Genomic DNA, 10,072 nt, shown 5'->3' with positions numbered 1-10,072 from the left:
TGTTAAGCTCTTTCTGTGGTCTTGAAAGTACTTCCAACTTTTTGCCCCTATAGGCAAAGGGCCCAACTATAATAATTAAAGATGCTTTTCTGGCCTTGGCCTTGTATTGGCTGTTTTTCAACCGAGAAAACTTTCCAGTATCTTACTGGAGTTCAGCAGGATGTTGATGCCTGAGGCTCCTGACTCAACCTGATGGAACCAATTTTCCCATTAGTGTATGTAGCCCTAACCTGCAGTATTTAAGCCTCAGAAGAATTACTGACCTGGGCAGTTGCCTTTAAATAGAGCCTTTCTTCCTAATGCTCATCTCTCAGACATTTGTTTTTCTGAAGGATGAACTTCTGGACCTGGGTTTGGTAACATAATTACTTGGAGTTAGTGCAGATCCCATGAAAGGGCTCAGTCCCACAACACTACCCTGCCCCATTTTAGATGTCAAGTCCCAAGTTGTCACCTGTACTTCTGATCAATTGGTTATAAATTGAGAGTTCCCATAACCCCCTTTGTATTTGATAATCTGCTTTAACAGCTCACGATATTCAAGGAGATACTTACTTATATGTAGTGGATTTTTTACAAGGCACAACCGAATGGAAGAGGCACACAGGGCAAAGTATCAGGGAGGGGCTTGGAGCTTCCAAGTTCTTTTCAGGAATGCCACCCTTCCAGCACCTTATTCTGTTCACCAACTTGGAAGCTGTTTATAGATCCAAACTCAAAAACTGCAAAAATAAAAAGGAGTTTATTTGGGGATTTAAGAAAATTAATATTTGGGGGGGGGCTGGGGCTCTGACTCAGTAGTAGAGTTCTTGCCTTGCACGTGTGAGGTACTGAGTTCGATCCTCAGCACCACATAAGAATAAGTAAACAAAATAAAAACAAACAAACAAAAAAAAGAATTACGATTTGGAGCTGAGGTGCAGTGGCATACTCCTGTAATCTCAGCCACTTGGGATGCTGAGGTAGGAGGATTGAAAGTTCAAACCCAGCCTCAGCAATTTAGTAAGGTTCTAAGCAACTCAGCAAGACCCTGTCTCTAATAAAATATTTTAAAAAGGGCTGGAGATGTGGCTCAATTGTTAAGTGCCCTGGGTTCAATCCCTGGTAACAAAATACCAAAGAATTTCAATTTGGGAGACACACAGGTTCAAAAAGTTCTAAATCAGTGTTCCAAATAAGGCAGAGAAAGTGGGAACTTTAGTGGGCAAGGAGTGCAAAGAGATAACAATTCTTTTGTAGGAAACTGTTAGTCAGCTTTTTGTTGCTGTGACCAAAATACTCAATAAGAGCAACTTAGAGGGACTGGGGCTATGGCTCAGTAGTAGAGCACTTGCCTCCACATGTGTGGAGCACTGGGTTCGATTCTCAACACCACATAAATAAATAAAATAAAGGTATTGTGTCCATCTACAACTAATATTTTCTTTTAAAGAACAACTTAGAGGAAGAAAAGTTTATTTTGCTCAGTTTCATAGCTTTAGTCCATGATAGGATGACTCCATTGCTCTGGGCCCAGGGTAAGGCAGAACATCAGGGCAGAAGGGCTGCTTGGATTATGGCATTCAAGAAGCAGAGAGAGCAGGGAAGGAGACACAGGTATGCCACCAGTGAGTCCTCCAGCCATGCCCCACCTGCCTATAGTGACCCACTTACCACCCAGTCAGTCCATTCAAACTAGGATGGACTGATTAGGTTACAGCTATAAGTATCCAATCATTTTACCTCTGAACATTTCTGCATCAACCCTGAAGCTTTAAAAAACCATAACAGTGTTAGAAATAAGGAGATGCCACAAGAAATCAAACACATGTCAAAAATGCATGAGCAAGGCAAAATTTTACTTCTGTCAGAAGGGCTTGCCGCAGGAAACTGACTAGCAAGTGTCCTGGGTGGGGGTCTGCCTGCTGAATCTACTGTAGTGCTGTCCTTCACTCTGATTGGAGGAGTTTGGGGTTATAATCTACAGGAATGGCTAATTTTAGAACTTGGGAGGAGGGAAAGGGAAGGGCAACAACTGGATCCAATTAAAGATTACTACTGTATTCTGAAAATGGACCACCAGACTTTCTTTTTTTATATATTCATTTTTTAGTTGTAGTTGGACACAATACCTTTTTTTTTTTTTTTTAAAGAGAGAATGAGAGAGGAGAGAGAGAGAATTTTTAATATTTATTAGTTCTCGGCGGACACAACATCTTTGTTGGTATGTGGTGCTGAGGATCGAACCCGGGCCGCACGCATGCCAGGCGAGCGAGCTACCGCTTGAGCCACATCCCCAGCCCCCACAATACCTTTACTTTTTAAAATTTATTTTTATATAATGCTGAGGATCCACCCCAGGGCCAATCGCATTCAAAGTGTGCACTCTACCGGTGAGCCACATCCCCAGCCCCTATGGGCCACCAGACTTTTTATTTCTCATAACAGAAACTTCTGTTGAAATTGAGAAAGAATAGATATTGTATGACAAGAGCCATGTGAACAACAGACTATAGAGAATGTCTATACTTAGTAAAAATAACATAAGATAACCTCCTGATATGCACTTTGAGTGGCACAGTATAATTAATTATCTGTTCTAGATTCTTGCAATCAAAGAACAAAGGTAACTATTTCAGTCACTTTTTCTTGCTGCTGTGACTAAAGGACCGGACCAGCACAATTATAGAGGAGGAAAAGTTTATTTGAGAACTCATGGTTTTAGAGGTCTTAGTCCATAGAAGGCTGGCTTCATTCCTTGGGGTTGAGGTGAGGCTGAACTACACAGCAAGAGAGGGTGGTGAAGGAAAGCAGCTCACATCATGGCCACCAGGAAACAGAGAGAGACTCCTTGCCAGATAGGAATATCTACCCAAAGCCACGCTCCAATTCCCACCTCCTCCAGCCACACCCTACTACTTCAGTTAATTCCATCAACTAACTGATTAGGCTAAGGGCATAACCCAATCATTTTACCTCCAAACCCTCTTGCATTGTCTCACATGTGAGCTTTGGGGGGTGGGGGGGACACAATAACAGTAACCACAGTTTACATTTCTAGAATCACATTCTACTTCTTTTCTTTTATTTAACCAAATTATTTTTTACTGAAATCTTACAATATCCTAAGGTGCATTCTACTTCTTCAGGGCTTCTAGAGTCCATTTAAAAAAATTCTTTCAATGATGTTTTTCATCTGAAAAATTTTCCTTTTATTTTGACAAAGCTCTCTAAGCCCTGTTGTTTAGGGTTCTATGTAAGTTCCATTGCATAGGCATGATTGATCAAATCATTGACTATTGGGGATTAAGACAATCTCCCACCCTTTTCCCCCTCCTAGAGGTTACTTTTGTCTGCTCACTCAGGAATGTAAAATTCATGAGGGTAGGGATTCTTTTTTTTTTTTTTTTTCCTATTTATGTCATTACTGAATCCCTAGAGGTTAGAACAATGCCAAGCGTGTAGTAAGCACTCAGTAAATATGTGTTTAATAAAGAAGTATGATGGCTTCATCAGAGCAAGAATTAGCAGACAACCTGGCACCCATCATGGATAAAGAAAAGTGAAATGGAAGGTACCTACCTTGGGATTACTTGCAGCAGTGGGAAACAAAAGGAACAGGTGTGCACCTAGCAACAGCGTTAGACCATAAAGTCATTTTCCTGAGTGATAAAAATCTCATGCAAAATTAAGAAATACTTATGTGTAAGAAAACTATACATTTTATCAGGATATAAACTCAAACTCATTGGAGAGCACACCAAGATAGAGAAATGTGATGAAAGAGGCAGAATGAGGTGACATGTGCCTGTAATCCTGGCTATTTGGGAGGCTAAGGGAGAACAATTGTGAATTTGAGGCCAGCCTAGGCAACATAAGCAATATAGTGAAACTTTGCCTTTAGGAAAAAAAAAAAAGAAAACAATTTTTAAAAGAATAGGATAATAGGAAATAATAAATGAAGACAAAAATAAGCAAGATAAAAGCCTTGCCCCATCCATATAAATAAAGAGCAATGAATTGAGATTAACACTTTTCCTGAGCTTTGTTGAAAAATGGTTTAATATTGTAAATATAGTTTTGTTTCATATGACTGTGTGTGTGTGTGTGTGAGAGAGAGAGAGACAGAGAGAGAGAGAGAGAGAGAGAGAGAGAGATTATGAGACTTGAAAACAGGTCTTCACACATGCTAGGAAAATATTCTATCACTGAGCTATACCCCAGCCTTTTTTTTCTTTTCTTTTGAGATAGAGTCTTGCTAAATTGCCCAGGTTGCTCTTGAACTTGGCAATCTTCCTACTTCAGTCTCCTAAGTAACTGAGATTATAAGCATGAACTATACAACATTTTTTATAAGAAACTTAAAATATGTATTTTATATAAATGTTCAGAAGAGACTTCAAATATGCTTACTCCCCTCCACCAGGAAATACTAAAAACTTTGTTATATTAAGACATAACTGACATATAATAAGCTGGATTTATTTAGAATGTACAAGTTTTAGCACATGTATTTGGCACATGTTTTTTTTTCTGTAAAAAATATTCCCAAAGCTCAATATGTTTATTATCAAAAAACAGACTTCTTATTAACAATCGTGACATGAAAGAAACAGAAAATGTTTTCTGTATCCACCCATGGAACACCATCACCAAGATCCAAAATTTACTCACTCATTAGGCAAGGTAGGCATGCTTCATAGGGTTCACACACATGTTTTATTTATTTTAAATTTAAATTCTATAATATAGTTTAAATTCTTTTAAGGTCTTTTATATCAAATAAATATTTTATAATATATTAATAATCATCTTTATAAATGTGGAGCTATAAAATATTTTTATATTAGTATATTTTTAAATATGAGAATTTTATGATGGAAGGGGCCCACAAAGATAAAAGAACCTAGGGCCAGTGAAGGTTATCTTGCAGCTCTGCCACAACTAGGACAAGGAACATATCCCTTACTCCACTTCATTTCTTCATTTCCCTTTTCTATAGAGCCTGCCCATTTCCTCTCCCATCCCCAGGCAATCACTGATCTACTTTCTGTCACTATAGATTGGTCTTTATTGCAGTGATGGGGATTGAATCCAGGATTCTCAACTATGCTAGGAAGCACTGTACCACTGAGCTACACCCTAACCCCTTTCTAAAATATATATAATCATCCAGTGCTCTTTTTTGATTAGGCATAATTATTTTGAGATTGATGTTGTATCAAATTTTTTTTTTGTTAATATTATTCCATTGTATGGATTCATCTTTCACCCATTGACTGACATTTGAGTTGTTTCCACTTTAGGGCTAATTACAGAGCGGCCTTTGTACAGGCATTTGCTTTTTTTCCTCTTGTACAAATACCTAAAAATTAAGTGGCCAAATCACATTGTGGTAGTATAGCTTTGGAGGATGGCTGCTGGGATTAGACTCAGAGACTCCAGCAAGCTAAGCACATGCTCTATCTCTAAACTGTACCCTAGCCCTAGTTTAACTTTTTAAGAAACCACCAAATTACTTGGCAGAAGAATCATAAGTTCAAATTCATCCTGAGCAACTTAGCAAGAATCTATCTCAAAGTGCGTATGTGGGGTGGGGGGAGGGGACATAGAAATTTGGTTCAGAGTGGTAAAGCCACCCTGGATTCTATCCTCAGTACCAAGGTGGCGGTGGATATGGGGTGGAGGGGGCGGAGAAAGAAGGAAAGAAAGAACAAAGCAAACTTTTATCCAAAGTGGCTGTACCATTTTACATTCCTATCAGCAATGTTTCAAGTTATCAGTTCTTCCATATCCTTTCGAACTTAGTATGATCAATCTATTTAATATTCTAATATATGTGTAATGGTATCTCATTTTGTTGTTAATTTGAATTTCCCTAATGATTAATAATGTTGAAAATCTTTTCGTGTGATTATTTGTCATCTCTATATGTCCTTTGGTGAACATATACAGATGGCAAAAAAAAATCTATAAAAAGTGTCTGTTCAAACTGTTTGCCCCCTTTGGGGAGGGTGAATATGAAAATAATTTTTTAATTAAAAGAAAATAAATATCGTTTCCATCTGAAGCAAGGGTTTTGAGATTCCTTTTGGGAAAGACAAGGAGGGAGAAGGAGGAAAGAATTTTCGTGTGTGAGAACTGGATGGCGACAGGTTATATGGGAAAATAAAATGAAGACAGGTTTGAGCAGCACGGTAGAGCAGAGTGACTTGTGACTCTGGCTCTGCCAGCACTTCTATTCACTTCTCTGTACTGTGGTGGGGGCTGAGGATCCGGCAGTCTGTGTAAAGCAAGATACTCACCCGGCACACGATTGGGTCCCCCTACCAGTTTGTAAAACCTGGAGGAGATCGATGCTTCGCAGCCTGATCCGAAGAGGCTGGAGCCTGACAAAGGATCTGTAAAAGGGACCGCTCTTCAGAACTCGCCCTCGGGCCAGGACTTAGTCCTTTGAGGTCCACATCCAAACACAACGATTTCTTTCCTTGAGCAGCCACTTCTGGCTCCCAATTTACCAGGAGCGCCCTCCCGGGGTCAGAAAAGACACGACACAGAAACTGAAGAGTCCACAGGGACCTGCTGATCTGAACTGTGTCATTGGCCCGGAGGGAGAAAGTCACCCAATGCCACCACCTCTGCAAGGGGGCGCCATCGGATGCCTCTTGGAGTGTTTGTTCCAGCTCGCGTGGTACTGGACAGGCCCGGGTTGTCACTGCAATACCGGAGGGTTTTTCACAAGGTTTCAACGATGCCGGAAAAAGAAGAAACCCAGACACTGTTTCCGCCCGGTTTCGAACCGGGGACCTTTCGCGTGTGAGGCGAACGTGATAACCACTACACTACGGAAACCGTCAGCTAGCTGCCCTTCGCAAACCACCCTTGAAACGTAATGGTTCATCGCTGTGTCCCCAGTCCATAGGAAAAGCCTAGGGCCGGCCAGCTAAGGTCCCCCGGCGCACTCAGAGTGCAGGGAAGGAGTTAACAAGCCTGAGTTAGGCCCAAGCTACTCTCGGGGAACTGTAACCCCAGGGACACACAGAGAACTTGATGGTGCCTACTCAGGAAACTTCCAGCACAATTAGGTCTCCAGCCAGGACCCCGAGGTCATAAGGCAAGAGCTTTCCTTTCCTGTCAATCAGGCTACTGGGTGCTACTGGGTGCGCTGCTCTGGAATCCAGCTTCACTGGCACTTTGCGCGAGAGATAAAAATAGAGCATTTAACCCCAGGCAGAAAGAGACATAAGTGATGGACTTGGCCTGAAAGGAGCCAATATTTAAAACAATTTAAAAATAGACTTTAGGTTTGTGCAGCACTTAATTTAGGAGGCATTTGCACACTTTCTCATTTAGAAACGGTATTACAAACTGTTTTAAAAATGGAGAGACTGAAGTAAATTTGACTGGCTTAAGATGGAACAGCCTGGAGCAGAAAGTGGATTGTGGATGAAGAAGTAAAGGAGGAATGTTAAGGGGTTGAGAAATGGTAGTGTTGAGCCAGGAAGTAGCTGTTTGTGGGTGGAGCCTGTGCAGAATGTGAAGACTTCAGTCATGTCTAAGGGACTGGATGTTAGGCAGCTACTAGAGAGTTTATAAGGCTAAGTCATGTTCATAGAAAATTCATTTAAATTGGCTTAAATAATAAAGGGAAAATATTGCCTCAAGTGCTGGGTAAATGTGGAATTCAAGCAAGTCTTTACAGAGGCTCAAAAATTCTCTTGGTCCTTCTATGCTGTGTGCAAAAGGAATGAGACATGTTACTTAATTGAAGTCAAGTTGTTGCAGGAGAGTAGGGAGCTGAAGCTTCAAACCTCATCAGCTCTTATGTTCTGACAAAAGAAAATTTAAAGTAAGGAACAAAAAGCCAAGCAAGATAATTTTATTAAAGAGAATTTTATTATGTCTGGATCTTTCATGGTGACTCCAATGACTTCCCACAGTTCCACCTTTTAAAGGTCCCACCATCACCAAACTAAATACCAAGATTCTAATGCATGAAGCTTTGGGGACACACTCAAATCATATTCAAACTATACCAATTTTACAAAATGTGATAGTATGTACTTATAAAAATGGGTTCATGGTATAAGTTTTATGCTGTTTTCACTGTATTTTTGTAAATATAGTGTATTTTGCACTCTCTTCATGTTGCTAAGTAAATCTATGTATTAGATATCTGAGTTTCCCTTTTGTTAAAAAATTGGTACTGAGGAGGGGTTGCTGTATCTATACCTGAAAGTGTACCTTAGAAATATGAAACTTCTTTTTTCTTTTACAGGGACTCACAACTGGAAACAATTTTACTTGACTCTCAGATAAGACTTGGGACTTGGGTTTCTGAGTAGTATTGGAACAAAGTTAAGACCTGGGGATAGTGAAGGGTGGTGTGAAACATTTTTGCATTGTGAAACAGATATGAACCTTGGGGGCCAGGGGTGGGAATATGGTTTGGATATTGAGTGTGTCCAAATAAACCATGAGCCAAATAAACTTCTTTACTTTACACATTTCCCAGCCTTAGATATTTTTTGTTAAACAACAAGAAACAGACTACAATAAAACTAAACACACTCTCTCATATACATAAATAGCAATATCATAGCCAGGTGTGATGATGCATTACACCTGTAATCCCAGCTATTCTGGAGACTGAGTCAGGAGGATTGCAAGCTGGAGGCCAGCTCTAGGATATAGTTCAGTTGGTAGAGTGCTTGCCTTGCATATGGAAGGCCCTGGGTTCAATCACCAGCAACATACACAAAAGGCAGAGTCTAGCTCAGCAGTAGAGTATTCCTAGATTTAGTCTAATCTGCCCACTAAGTCATTCAGGGTCACTCCAGGTGAATTTGAGTTGGCATGAAGTAACAACGCAGAGAAAATATCTTTTTCTTGCGATTCTTCAGAGGTGGCTTGGCCGCTCCAGCTCCCATAAGGGAGGCAGAAAGAAAGAGAGGAAGAGGATGTTCTGAAGCCCCTTTTTATTGAGAGGAAGATACTGGAGAAAGTTCCACCCCATGAGAGGGGTAAAGTTTCAGGGGGTTGAGACTAGCTTCCTGGTGACCTGTGGTCAGCAGATTGACTGACATCTTGGGAGGCCACACCCATCAGGTGCTCTGTGGGGATCATAGGCAGAGCCACCAAAAAGAACACATACCTTCACCAGTCCAAACAGAGAGGCAACATCAGTCCAGTCCACTCACGTGCTCATGCTCATAGTTCACACACACACACCACACAGCCCATGGCTGGCTCGACACATCAATCCACAGTCCAAAAAAAAAAGTCTTATATTGTATTAAAATAAGGGAATAGTCTCATCTAGAAAATCTGAGATTGACGACTGTTCTCTTCCCTTGGAAGTTTGCTTAGTTTGGTCCTGAGGTAAGGATCAGATATGACCTAGGTAGTGAAATTCTACTGAGAGAAAGAGAAACCAGTAGAACTCCTGATGGTCATGCCAGTTAGAACATCAAACAAATGTTTGTTTTCCCCGTCACAACATTAATGAGAACTGGACAAGCATGGGAGACTTTGTGCTGAGCTGCAAAGGCAGAGAGATCTCCTGCAATCTCTGGGTACTTGGGGGAAAGACTGCTAGGAGGAACTGCCAGCAATAAATACATACCAGATTTCGCTCTTGAGACCACTGATATCAGAGTTAGACTGAGTTTGATTAATGTTGACCCTATTCATTACCCTGATTGATTCTAAATTGAATTAAGGTGATAAAATCTCATCTTCTTGTTGTGGTGTGAACTGATAAAATAATCAATAAGAGTGCAAGTTATAGGTTATAGATTAGTAAAAAATGTAGATTATAGATGTAAGATTTTGATAAATGAGATAAAGCAAGAAATGTCATAGACAGGCCTAAGACTCCATTTTGCTGACTTCTATAAAAAAACTGGTATAAGAGCTGTTTCTGAGAAACTGAAATGAAAGCTGTTTTCTTATTAAAAAAAATTGTCTTTCTGTACTTTGTACCCCATAAATTGTAACCTACTCAGGATATAGTGGGGGTCGTAGTGAGCTACATCCTGGGTTTGAATGCCCTGTGGGTCTACATGACTTTGAAGTAGATTCTTGCTCTGAT

General features: G+C 40.3%; 1 non-coding gene across 1 annotated transcript; it reads right to left on the bottom strand.

The window, feature by feature from the left end:
• Positions 1-6,758: 6,758 nt before the first annotated feature.
• Positions 6,759-6,831, bottom strand: Trnav-cac (transfer RNA valine (anticodon CAC)). The gene has a single exon. It is a non-coding gene; the product is annotated as a tRNA-Val (tRNA).
• Between the last annotated feature and the right edge of the window lie 3,241 nt (positions 6,832-10,072).

Source organism: Ictidomys tridecemlineatus, chromosome 11 (genome assembly GCF_052094955.1).
Source record: "Ictidomys tridecemlineatus isolate mIctTri1 chromosome 11, mIctTri1.hap1, whole genome shotgun sequence".
Taxonomy (NCBI): Eukaryota; Metazoa; Chordata; class Mammalia; order Rodentia; family Sciuridae; genus Ictidomys; species Ictidomys tridecemlineatus.
Note: the sequence above shows the minus strand (reverse complement) of the source record. Positions and strands in the feature narration are given on the sequence as shown.